An 11431-nucleotide genomic window follows, 5' to 3' on the forward strand; every position below is an offset into this window, starting at 1 on the left:
CTGCACTCCAGTCTGGGTGACAGAGTGAGACTCCAACTCAAAAAAAAAAAAAAAGAGTGACGTCTTCAGTGTCCAGAGTCCCAGAGCCCCTGTTGGTGGCTGGGGACAAATATGGCATTTGGTCACAAATAGCAACAGTAGGTATCTCTTGAGCATGGAATGACAATGGAGCTCAGAATCCTGTAGACTGCAGACCCTTGACTATGAGAATGAGCTGGGAGATATGAGGCTGGAACACCTCTAGATACCCTTTTCAATTTTAAAAACCTTAGTAAAGAAGAAAAATAAATACCAATACTATGTGTGTATTCCATATAAAATATTCTTTCTTGTTTCTTTGGGGGAAAAAAATGACTGCAAGCATTTTTAAGTTAGGATGAAAAGATAAGAAACATGAGTTCTTAAACTCAGACACTCACATTTCAAGCATTATGTAAGAAAAGAAGAATGGCCTGCTGCTGAAACTGAAGGCAGGAGAGTCTACCAGGGGCACATCCCCGTCAGATGCAAGAGCTTTGTGAAGTGTTAGAAACCGAGCACACCCATTTCCAAGGAATTTCACATCACTGGTGAATTTTTTTCAAACTGAAATTATGCTCTTAGATAACCGCATTAGACACTTTACCTCCCACACTGCAATACCTTGAAAGAAATGACCCATTTGGATTTTTTTTTTTCCCCTAAGCCAGGGCTAGCTCTGTCACCCAGGCTAGAGTGCAGGGAAGCAATCAAGCTCAGTGCAGCCTCAACCTCCTGGACTCTAAGCAACCCTCCAGCCTTAGCCTCCCAAGTAGCTGGGACTAGAGGCACGCACCACCACATCTTGCTATTATTTTCTTTTTGGTAGAGATGGGGATCTCACTATGTTAACCAAGCAGGTCTCAAACTCCTGGCCTTAAGCGATACTTCTGCCTGGGCCTCCCAAACTGCTGGGATTACAAGCGTGAGCCACTCTGCCTGTCCAATTTGAATTTTTAAACACTGGAAATGTCTACATTACACAAAGTCGGTAAAGGGAAGGACACCACTTTTACTTTCTTCTTGAGAGCAGATCTGAGAGATGGGAATAAGTGGAAAATGTAGAAAATTATCTGGAAGGCAGAATTTACCCATTTTAATTTTTAACCCTCATGTAAACAAAAGCAGTTGGAAAGAACTCATGTAGGAATTCCCCACAACCAGAAGGAAGATTGTTTTGTTTGGGGTTTAGTTTGTATGTGCATGTGTCCATATTACAAGTTAAATTTATAATTTAAGCTTTTACCATCATTTAAAAAATGAAAGCTGCATCAACTTAGAGTCATAAATGCACAGCCCACTGAATTTAAAAGAGGCATACGTTCCAGTTTTAGGCATAAGTAGGGTAACTAAACAGGCTTGAACAAGACATTCCTTACGCAGTGCAGTGGATTTTCTGAGCATCTGGCACCATGTGAAGGACCACAATTTATTAAGCACCAATCAAGAGACCTAAGTCACACTACGAGGGCACGCCTAATCTAACCTGTCTCCCTCCCTACACTCCTCCCCATATATATATTCACCTGCTTTTAGTGAAATTGTACCTAAACAACACTTATCTTCATTGGATTTTATTTGAAGGAAGAAGTCAGAAACAAGCTACCTAGCATAAGTTATAATTCCTGGTACCAATAGGGAAGACAAAAATGAAAATTAACCTAATCTGTGCACAAGCTGAAACTGTCCCTAGTTTTGAAAACAGTCAGAGGCTAGAGAGTTTCCTTTTGACTCTAGAGAGGAGGGAGGGAAGGAAAGAAGGGAGGGTGAAAAGAAGGGAGGAAGGGAGGGAGGACTCAAGGCTAACACTAAAACTTGCTTTAGGTATCTGCCAAAGCCTTATAAAAAGCTAACACAAACCTCACAGTTAACTACTGACAGTGGCATGTGCTTTTAATTATATTCTGAAAATGTGCAGGCAAAATTATATCATGGTTCTCATTTACATTTATCATTCCCTCACTGTGGGAATACATAATCACACACCGACATCTGCGGATGATTATATACAAAGACGGGCCTTTCGAGATCAAGTTGAAGAGTTCTAGTGTACTTCTATTCATACACCAATCACAAGACAATTCACTAGGACTGCTTTACGGAATAAGGAAACATCTGGGGAAGTCTAGAAGCTATCTCCTCACCATGTATGAAAATGTTAGAGTTTCCTTGATGCTTTCCCTTTCCACAGTAAAGCTCAAAGGTGACACTTCCTTTCCCCTATGTGGTTTTAAGAATCACTTTGTGCTTTACAACATCTCTCTTTGTAAGAATTCTGCATTTTTTCCTTGAAACAAAAGTGATGTCAAATTTTCACTACTATATCTTGACTCTTCGAATCCCCGATCAGAATTTACCCTCCCCCAGTTGAAAGTGACATTTTCTAACACAAAAGAAATTTCAAGCAAAACGGGGTTGGAATTTGAATAAGTATGAGTCAGATGAACATGAACTGAAACAGAAAATGTGCTGATGAAATCCCTTCCTTAACGACTTTATCTCACAACCCTGGATACTTAAAAATGATAAATGTGGTGGCCTATCCAAGAGCAACCTGGATATCAAGTTTTTGTTTTTGTTTTTTGCCATGAACTGGTTTCAGCACACTCTGTTTGCTATGTGCTAAGGATACCCACACACCGGAAAGGCTACAATGCACTGTATAGGAAGACAGGGCTCTGGGTGCCACTGAACGATCATCTACGTTTTCCCTTCAGACATGATAGATTGGAGATGGACCAGTCGGTCAACATGTGACAATACTAAGAAAAATCTGGTGCTTGGCAAAAAAATCCACCAACCATAACTGGATTTAACTGGAAGTTAATTTTGAATCCACCACATTCACTTTTGCTTTCAACAAGATACATTTAAAGGAAGTATTTGCTAAATACGGTACCAAGAAGCTTTATAAAAGAAATTTCAAACTAAATCTCTCTCTCAAGTCTTGCTTAAACATTCTCTCCTATTCAAACGACCATCAAAGTTAAGGACGTAATAGGGTTAACTAAGCCTGTCAGTGAGAGATATGGTGAAAGTATACAGTCTGGGGAGGAACGCAGTTACAACATCCCAGTAAATGAGACAATCATCTCCCAACCTCCCAACACAGAAACGGGCAGGAATTCACTCAGGCTGGCTGCGGTTTCAGTAACATCTGTGAAACATTTCCTCATAATCTCCATAATTTCTATACTTGTGATCTACAAAGGATAGTCTATTATTTGTTCTCTTGTCAAAAAAGAAAAGTTAGGCCATGGCCAGGTGTGGTGGATCATGTCACTAATCCCAGCACTTTGGGAGGCTGAGGCAGAAGGATTGTTTGTGTTCAGGAATTCGAGACCAGCTTGGTCAACATAGCAAGACCTTGTCTCATGTGGTACATTTACAAGATGGAATATTAGGTAGCCATAAAGAAAAGCAAAATTATGAGCTTTGCAGCAACTTGGATGGAATTAGTCTATAATATTCAGTGACTTATCACAGAAACAAAGATGTGAGTACCACATGTGCTCACTCGTAAGTGGGCCCTGAACCAATGATCATAACACTATAAGAAAGGGTTTGGCAGTAAGGGGACGCTGCTGGGTGGGAGTGGGCACCTAACATCCATAAGAGCACCAAACTTTCCCTGTACAATGACCACTTATGTACCTAACCATGAATTGTACCCCCACATCTTTAAAATGAAATAAAATAAAGACCTTGTCTCTACAAAAAAAGTAAAAATTAACTGGGCATGGTGGGGCATGCCTGTAGTCCTAGCTACTAAGGAGGTTGTGGTAGGAGGATTGCTTGAGCCCAGGAGGTCAGGGGTGCGGTGAGCTGTGATTGTGTCACTGCACTCCACCCTGAGCAACAGAGTGAGTCCCAACTCATAAATAAATAGAAAAGTTAGGTCACAGAAGCCAAAAGAGATTATAATGCAAAACACTTAAGCTAGTAAAAGCAGAATTGATCTTTTGCTTTTATTCAAGCTTTTGCAGATTGTACATCTTTTTTTTTTTTTTTTGAGTTGGAGTCTCATTCTCTCTCCCAGACTGGAGTGCAGCGGCCGCTCCCGGCCACCGCAGCCTCGACTTGCTGGGCTCCGGCGATCCTTCTGCCTCAGCCTTCCAAGTAGCTGGAACTACAGGCGCACACTACCATGCCCGGCTAATTTTTGATTTCTTGTAGAGATGAGGTCTCGCCAAGTTGCCCAGACGGGTCTCGAACCCGCAGGCTCAGGCAATCCACTCACCTCGGCCTCCCAAAGCGCTGGGATTACAGGCTGAGCCACCGAGCCCGGCTAGATCGCACATCTTAAACACACCATAGAATTCTCCCCCAAGTTCTTCCCCTGGTTTTTATCTTGTGATATTACAAGGGTTCTGATGAGTCCCTAATGCATGGAATGTTTTGGCAAAAGAGGTTTCCTCAGGTTGAGTCGTGGCTCTTCAAAGCTAATTAGAACCACATCACATAGTATTGTGAGTATGCTACTAAAAAATGCCTGTGCTGTACTGTGAAGCCTTCGCTCTCTTCACAAGACAATTCAGCTTCTCATCTTTTACTTATTTGTACGTCAGTCACTCATAGCAAAAACCAGCCTACAGCCTAGAAAACAAAGGCCAAGAACAGGCCCCCTGGTCACTGCCCACAGCTACGGCCACCACCAGTGCCTTCACCACTCACCCACCTCTTTGTGCACAGAAAAGACAGGCTACAAGAGAGCAAGGCACACTCTTCCTGCTCCTTTCAGGGCCTCCCGTGTCACAAACCTGGCCACATTCCCCAAGACCAAAATGGTCTCATTACTTTGGTGGGAAAAAAATGGGAAAACGTTCCACAGAAGGTCGGGAAGCTGGAAATGTTCCATAGAAGGTGGAAGCTCCACAGAAGGCCCCTGGACAGCACTCCAGATCACCTCGAGCTAGAGCAGGTCTGGCTGTGGCACTATCTGTCTCCCACCCAGGTTTGCTTTTACACAATTCAAACTCAAAAAGATTTTGGAGGAGAAGAGTACGTATAGACAAACCAGAAAAAAAAACAATTAAGAAAATATTTTAAAAATGAATGAAAGTGACAAGCCTGTACACAGCACAAAAGATGGCTTTCTGCTCAAAGACACAAAGAAAGCCTCGGTGTCCAGATAAGGCTAACATTCACAGAAAGTTGACAGCTCTAGAGGTCCAGTGGCAAAAAAACTGTAGCCTATTACCTGAGCAAAATGATTTTTAGGGCCTCTCTGTCAAAATGAAACCAACTTTTTGACAAAGGTTTCACTGAAGAATGTCAAATGAAGCATGTAACGTCTCAACTTCACCACCAAAACCACAGCAGGTCTGAATCCCACTCTGAGATGTCTACAGTTGCAGCCTAAGATGATTTTATCTTCAAAAGATACAGGGGGGCCAGGCTCGGTGGCTCAGTCTGTAATCCCAGCACTTTGGGAGGCTGAGGCGAGTGAATTGCCTGAGCCCACAGGTTTGAGACCAGCCCGGGCAACTTGGGGAGATCTCCTCTCTACAACAAATCAAAAATTAGCCGGGCGTGGTAGCGTGAGCCTGTAGTTCCAGCTACTTGGAAGGCTGAGGCGGAAGGATCTCTGGAGCCCAGCAGGTCGATGCTGGGGTGGCCATGAGCATGCCACTGCACTGTAGCCTGGGTGACGGAGTGAGACTCCAACTCAAAAAAAAAACCAAAAAAGATAAAAGGAACTAGGCATGGTGGCTCATGCCTGTAATCCCAGCACTTTGGGAGGCCGAGGCAGGAGGACTGCTTGAGCCCAGGAGTTCGAGACCAGCCTGGGCAACATAGGTGAGACCTCGTCTCTACAAAAAGCATAAAAATCAGCCAGGAATGGTAGTGTGCCTAGTCCCAGCTACTCAGGAGGCTAAGGCAGAAGCTCTCCTGAGGCCAGCAGTTGTAGGCTGCGGCGAGTCATTATTGTGCCTCTGCAATCCAGCCTGGGAGCAGAATGAGATCTCAACTGAAAAAAAAAAAAAGATAAATGGGCAATTATCCCTAACATGTTTAGGTAAGAATCATTAGGGAAAAAAAAGTCTAAGCTCGTACCTTTAAAGGTTCCCTTCCCTTAAAAATGAGTTTTACTTCATCAAATTATTTCATCAATATCATCCTGAAATTTCAGTTCAAAAATAATTTTTTTGAATACCAATTATGTGCCAAGAACAGCGTGTTTGACAATGCAAAGAACACAAAGATAAAACTAGCTTCTGTCCTAAAGAAATTTATCATGGGAGTGGGACTTGGGGAAGAAGACCAGGAAGATGGTTTTACTTACAGAAAGAACATGGTGAGTGCCATGTGAAAATCCAAGTGCTATGAGGTACAAAGTGCTGCTGACAAAAGAGAAAGCATCTTCGGTCGAAGAGGGCAGGGAAAGGCACTGACATGGCCTCATAAAGAAAGTGGCAAATGAGGAGAATCACAAAAGACAGGTAAGACAGCAACAGGCAGAAATGATGAGGTGTGCTTATGGAACTCCCTAATCTGGGTAGAGCAGGGATTCCTACTTTCTAATTTTGTGAATTAGTAAAATTTCCAGAAAAAAAAAGTGGAGAATGAAAGAAGTTAAAAGCAAAGAACTATGTATTCCATAAAATTTGCTTGGGGGAGAAAACTGAGCTGGAAAGTCTTTTCTCCCTCAGAGAAACAAAATAGCAAGAATTCAATTATGTTTTTTATTCTGCAGATGATAGTGACATAATGATCATCTATTATCACCAGCATTTTAATTCCAAAAATGTAGGAAGCACATCACGTCAGAGACTTAAGGCATTTTTCCTCAAGCAAGGGCCCCATAGTAACCTTACTCTGGGCTGGTGAAAAGGTGGCTAGAGCCCACCCAGCACAGGTGTTTAGGGTTGCTGAGTTGGAGTCTAGGGCATCTGTAGGGAAGAGAAGGGGATACAGAAGCAGATAAAGCTGAAGCCACTTTGTGGGGAATTTGAAACAGTGGACCAAGGGTGACATATGCAACTGGACAAAGAAAAAAAACAAACTTTAAGAATCAATAATCAGAGCTATGTTCTAAAACTAATTTGCTCGGTATGTAGGATGGGACTGGGGGGAGGGGAGACACTCCCCCACTGGAAACTGAAAGTGTCCAGGCCACTTAGGATAACACTCACTGCAAAGTATAGATGAGAGATATGAGGGCTCCAATGAGGGTGGTAGAAGAAAGAATGGAAGGATTTGGCAATGCCTTGTATGTAGGGACTATGGAAAAGGAAAGAGTCAAAGACGACTTCCAGGTTTTGAGCCCAGACAACTGAAAAAAGAAATCATAACAGTCAACAGGTATATGAAAATTCATGAAAGGGTACCAGATAGGAGAAGGAAATGAAATCACTGTGGAGTGGAATGTGTAGGGAAGAATTTGAGATAGAAAGCTGGGGAGTTGCCTGAACCCGTGGGTTCGAGACCCGCCTGGGCACCTTGGCAAGACCGCATCTCTACAATAAAATCAAAAAATTAGCCAGGCGTGGTATAGCATGTGCCAGAAGTTCCGGCTACTTGGAAGGGTGAAGCAGAAGGATTGCCGGAGTCCAGCAGGTCAAGGCTGCAGTGGCCAGGAGCGGCCACTGAACTCCAGTCTGGGCGACAGAGTGAGACTCCCACTCAAAAAAAAAAGGAAGCTGGGAGTCATACATGGAAGGCACAGAGAGGGCAAGCTCGCCTCTGTCACCACCTGGGGATTCCTGAACACTAACTACATGCCAAGCACTGGACTAGGTGCTGGGGATAGGATGAGGAACCATAAGAGACCTGGGACCTGCACTCACGGAGTTTATAATCCAGCAGGAGCAACAGACATTAATACAAGAATCACACAGATGGGTGTAATTACAAATTGTAATAAAGTGTCCAATTTCCAAAAATAAAAATAAAAAACATAGAGAACAGACACTTGGACATGACTTTCATTAAAAAGCAAAATAAAGTCAGGCACAGTGGCTCATGCCTGTAATCCCAGAACTTTGGGAGGCCGAGGTGGGAGAATTGCTTGAGCCCACGAGTTTAAGACCAGCTTGGGTAACATAGTGAGACCTCGTCTCTATAAAAAAACTTACAAAAGAGAATTAGCTTGGTGTGGTGGAGCATACCTATAGTTGCAGCTACTTGGGATGCTGAGGTAAAAGGATCGCCTGAGCCCACAGAATCTGTCATGAGCCGTGATTATGCAATTGCACTCCAGCCTGTGCAACAGAGTGAGATCCTGACTCAAAAAAAAAAAAAAGAAAAATGGAAACACCATTGGAAACAGAAGGCACAGTTGTGGGGGGTGGCGAGTATACTGGATGGACAACTCCTAGAAACTGACAGTGGAACAAGTTTCAAATTTTGTCAACATCAACAGCGGCTAGGAAACAGCACACAATGCTGCCGAGAAGCCAGGGGGAGGCAGACAGAGGAAGAGCCGATAAGGAGAGCATGATGAGGGGCTAATGAGTGAAGAGGTGGCAGAAAAGCCCAAGTGAGAAGACCTCTCTTTTGAGAAGTTAAACAACGAAGGAATGAAGACGAGCAGGTGGGTGACTTGAGGAAGCAGCAAGTTTAGAGGATCTCCTGACTGGAATGGGGTTGGTATCAACAGGCTTGAAGCAGAGCAGAAAGGGCCACTAGAGAAGGAGACAGAGAAGACAGAAGATACAGGAGAGGAAGGGATGACCACCAGAGTTGGGTCCCAGGAGGGTGGGAAGGCATCACAGCAGGAACCTCAACCAGGTGAGATGAGCAGAGGCTCCTGAAACGGGAGGGCCAAGGAAGGAAGGGGAGGCAAACATACCCAGAAAGTAGAGGTGGTAGAAAAGGAAGCTGAGGAAGTGCCTGGTGGGGACAGGGGCGGAGGGTAGTCATCTGCTGTGATTTCAGTGAGACATGAACAGCGCGGACTTAAGGGGATTGCCATCAGCTGTCAACTGTACAGTCACTCAACACACATCTAGCAGAGGGCCTTCTCTGTGTCAGAAATGTGCATTTATTATGCACAGGCATAAATGAAGTTAGCAGGCATTTATTACTATAGAGAAATACTCTGAGTAGAAAAGAAACAGATCGATTTTATTGCTCTCACATCTAGAAAAAGACCATAAGCAGTAACAGGTGGTAATGACACATTCTTCAAAGCTGGTGTATGTGCTAACAGATAAGACGTCACATCCCAGGAGCCTGGGACCCATATTCAGAAGGAAATATGCTCTGAATCCATTTCCTTCACAAACAGATACCGTGTGCCTGAGTGCCAGATCAATGGGCTCTAAAGAGGCAAGTCATGGTCCCTGTTTTTAGGAAGGTGCCAATCAAGGGGCACAGGTCTTGGACACTCCTGTTCTTTCAGCCATTTTGGCGTATTCCATTGCTTGGTACTGCACATTAACTGGACTCACCCTCAGATGTCTTTATGTCTCATTAGATAGTAAACTCATTAGGAAGTAAACCATTTGAACATTTTTAACAGGACACCTTTCTGGGTACATCATGATTATAGGGAATGGACTAGACCAGAGAGTTCCACAGTATGATTTTTTTCAGTGTCATTACATTTCAAAGTAAATTCTCTTAAAAGCTGCTTTTAAAAGTATAAATCAAATGTGTCACTTCCCTGCATGTAACCCTTTCAACTATAGTCAGAATAAAATCTATCCCTACACTGCCCTTGAGACCCATCATGACCTTGTCCCTACCAACTCTTGTACCATCCTTGTATATATATTTTTGTAATGCATAAAAACACTATTAAGCTCTTTTGCCTCACGTTCCTCTCCAAAGAAAGTCCTATACAAAAACCGAACCCAATTTGGGCTTTATGCCTCCCATGTACATATAATCATTATGGACTGAATTTCACAATGGAAAAAGGTGTTAAAGCAGGGGAAATAATACTTTATACTCATACTGATACATTTATTTTCCTAATTCTCTTAATAAGGCAGTTTAATGACTAAAAAAAATTAATGACATGTATTAATATGTAAAAGTATGACTAATGACTTTTTTGAGATTAAAGTATCAACAACTTGATAACTAGGTAAAGAAAACCCTATTAACTAACTTTCAAGTTGGGTAATTTACTCCATTAAAATCAGCTATGATGTTTCAAGACTTAACGTATTGTCCAAATTCATGTATGCAAACAAGTTCATTAAAATTCAGGAGACTTTACTCAGAAACTCACTGCACTTAGAATTTGGGGCCCTAACAGAGGGTACTGAGCTAGAATATTTAAATGGAAACATTTGTCCCTTCAAGACAGGGCATTCTCTGCTGTATTTTGTTTATATTTTCACCCCAAAGTAGGAATTCAAATGTCCTGAGAGTCAAAAGCCACTGGGAGCACTTGATCCTTCGGTTTTGCTAACAGGGTGTAGCAAGGTCAAGGGCTGCTTTTCAACACCTCCTTACCCCAGCTGATGGAAGGGCCGATCACCTCCACTCTGGGAAAGAGTTTCAAGACAAATACTTTCATTCTAGCTTTATTTAACATATGTAGTCCTAAAATTTCTTAAGAACTAATTTTCTACAAAACGGAAGCATACCCCATTAAGTAACCAGAATGTTCCTGTTCTTATATCCCGGGAACTCATTCTAACAGGTGCTTCTTAAGGTACCTGGATAAAACAAAAACCCCTCACTATTCATTCAGCTGGACTGCGTGCCAGGCCCTGTGCGAGATGCCACATTACTTCATTCAGCTGCCTCACAACAATTCTCTGCAGAGAAAAGGCTCTGAGATGCAGCAGGTGGGAAACTCAAGGAGGGCCAAGGCAGGAGGCTTGCTTGGGCCCAAGAGTTTGAAACCAGCCTGAGGAACAAGGCTAGCCCCGTCTCTACAAAAAAGAATTCTGTTTTAATTAGCCAGGCATGGCAGTGCACATCTGTAGGCCCAGCCTCGCAGGAAGTGGAAGTGGAAGCATGCTCAAGTCCAGGAGTTCAAGACTGCAGTGATCTATGATCAAACCACTGCAGTCCAACCTGGGCAAAAACAAAACAAAAAATACTCACTGTGGTCACCCATTCGGTAAAAAGTGGCATCACAGTTCACCTGCATCATATGCCTCCCGGAAGATAACAAATTTATTTTAAAATATATATATTTTGGCCAGGTGCAGTGGCTCAAGCCTATCATTCCAGCCCTTTGGGAGGCCGAGGCTAGAAGATTGCCTGAACCCAGCCTGGGCAACTTGGTGAGACCTCGTCTCTATAACAAATCAAAAAATTAGTCAGGCATGGTAGGATATGCCTGTAGTTCTGGCTAGTTGGAAGGCTGAGGTAGAAGGATCACCTGAGCCCAGCAGGTCGATGCTGGGGTGGCTATGAAAGTACCACTCCACTCCAGCCTAGGCGACAGAGTGAGACTCCCACTCAAAAAAAAAAAAAAAAATTTTTTCGGAGTCACTGTTGAGAC

The sequence above is a fragment of the Carlito syrichta genome, unplaced genomic scaffold, assembly GCF_000164805.1.
Source record: "Carlito syrichta isolate Samal-C Ts95f unplaced genomic scaffold, Tarsius_syrichta-2.0.1 Scaffold304512, whole genome shotgun sequence".
Lineage (NCBI taxonomy): Eukaryota > Metazoa > Chordata > Mammalia > Primates > Tarsiidae > Carlito > Carlito syrichta.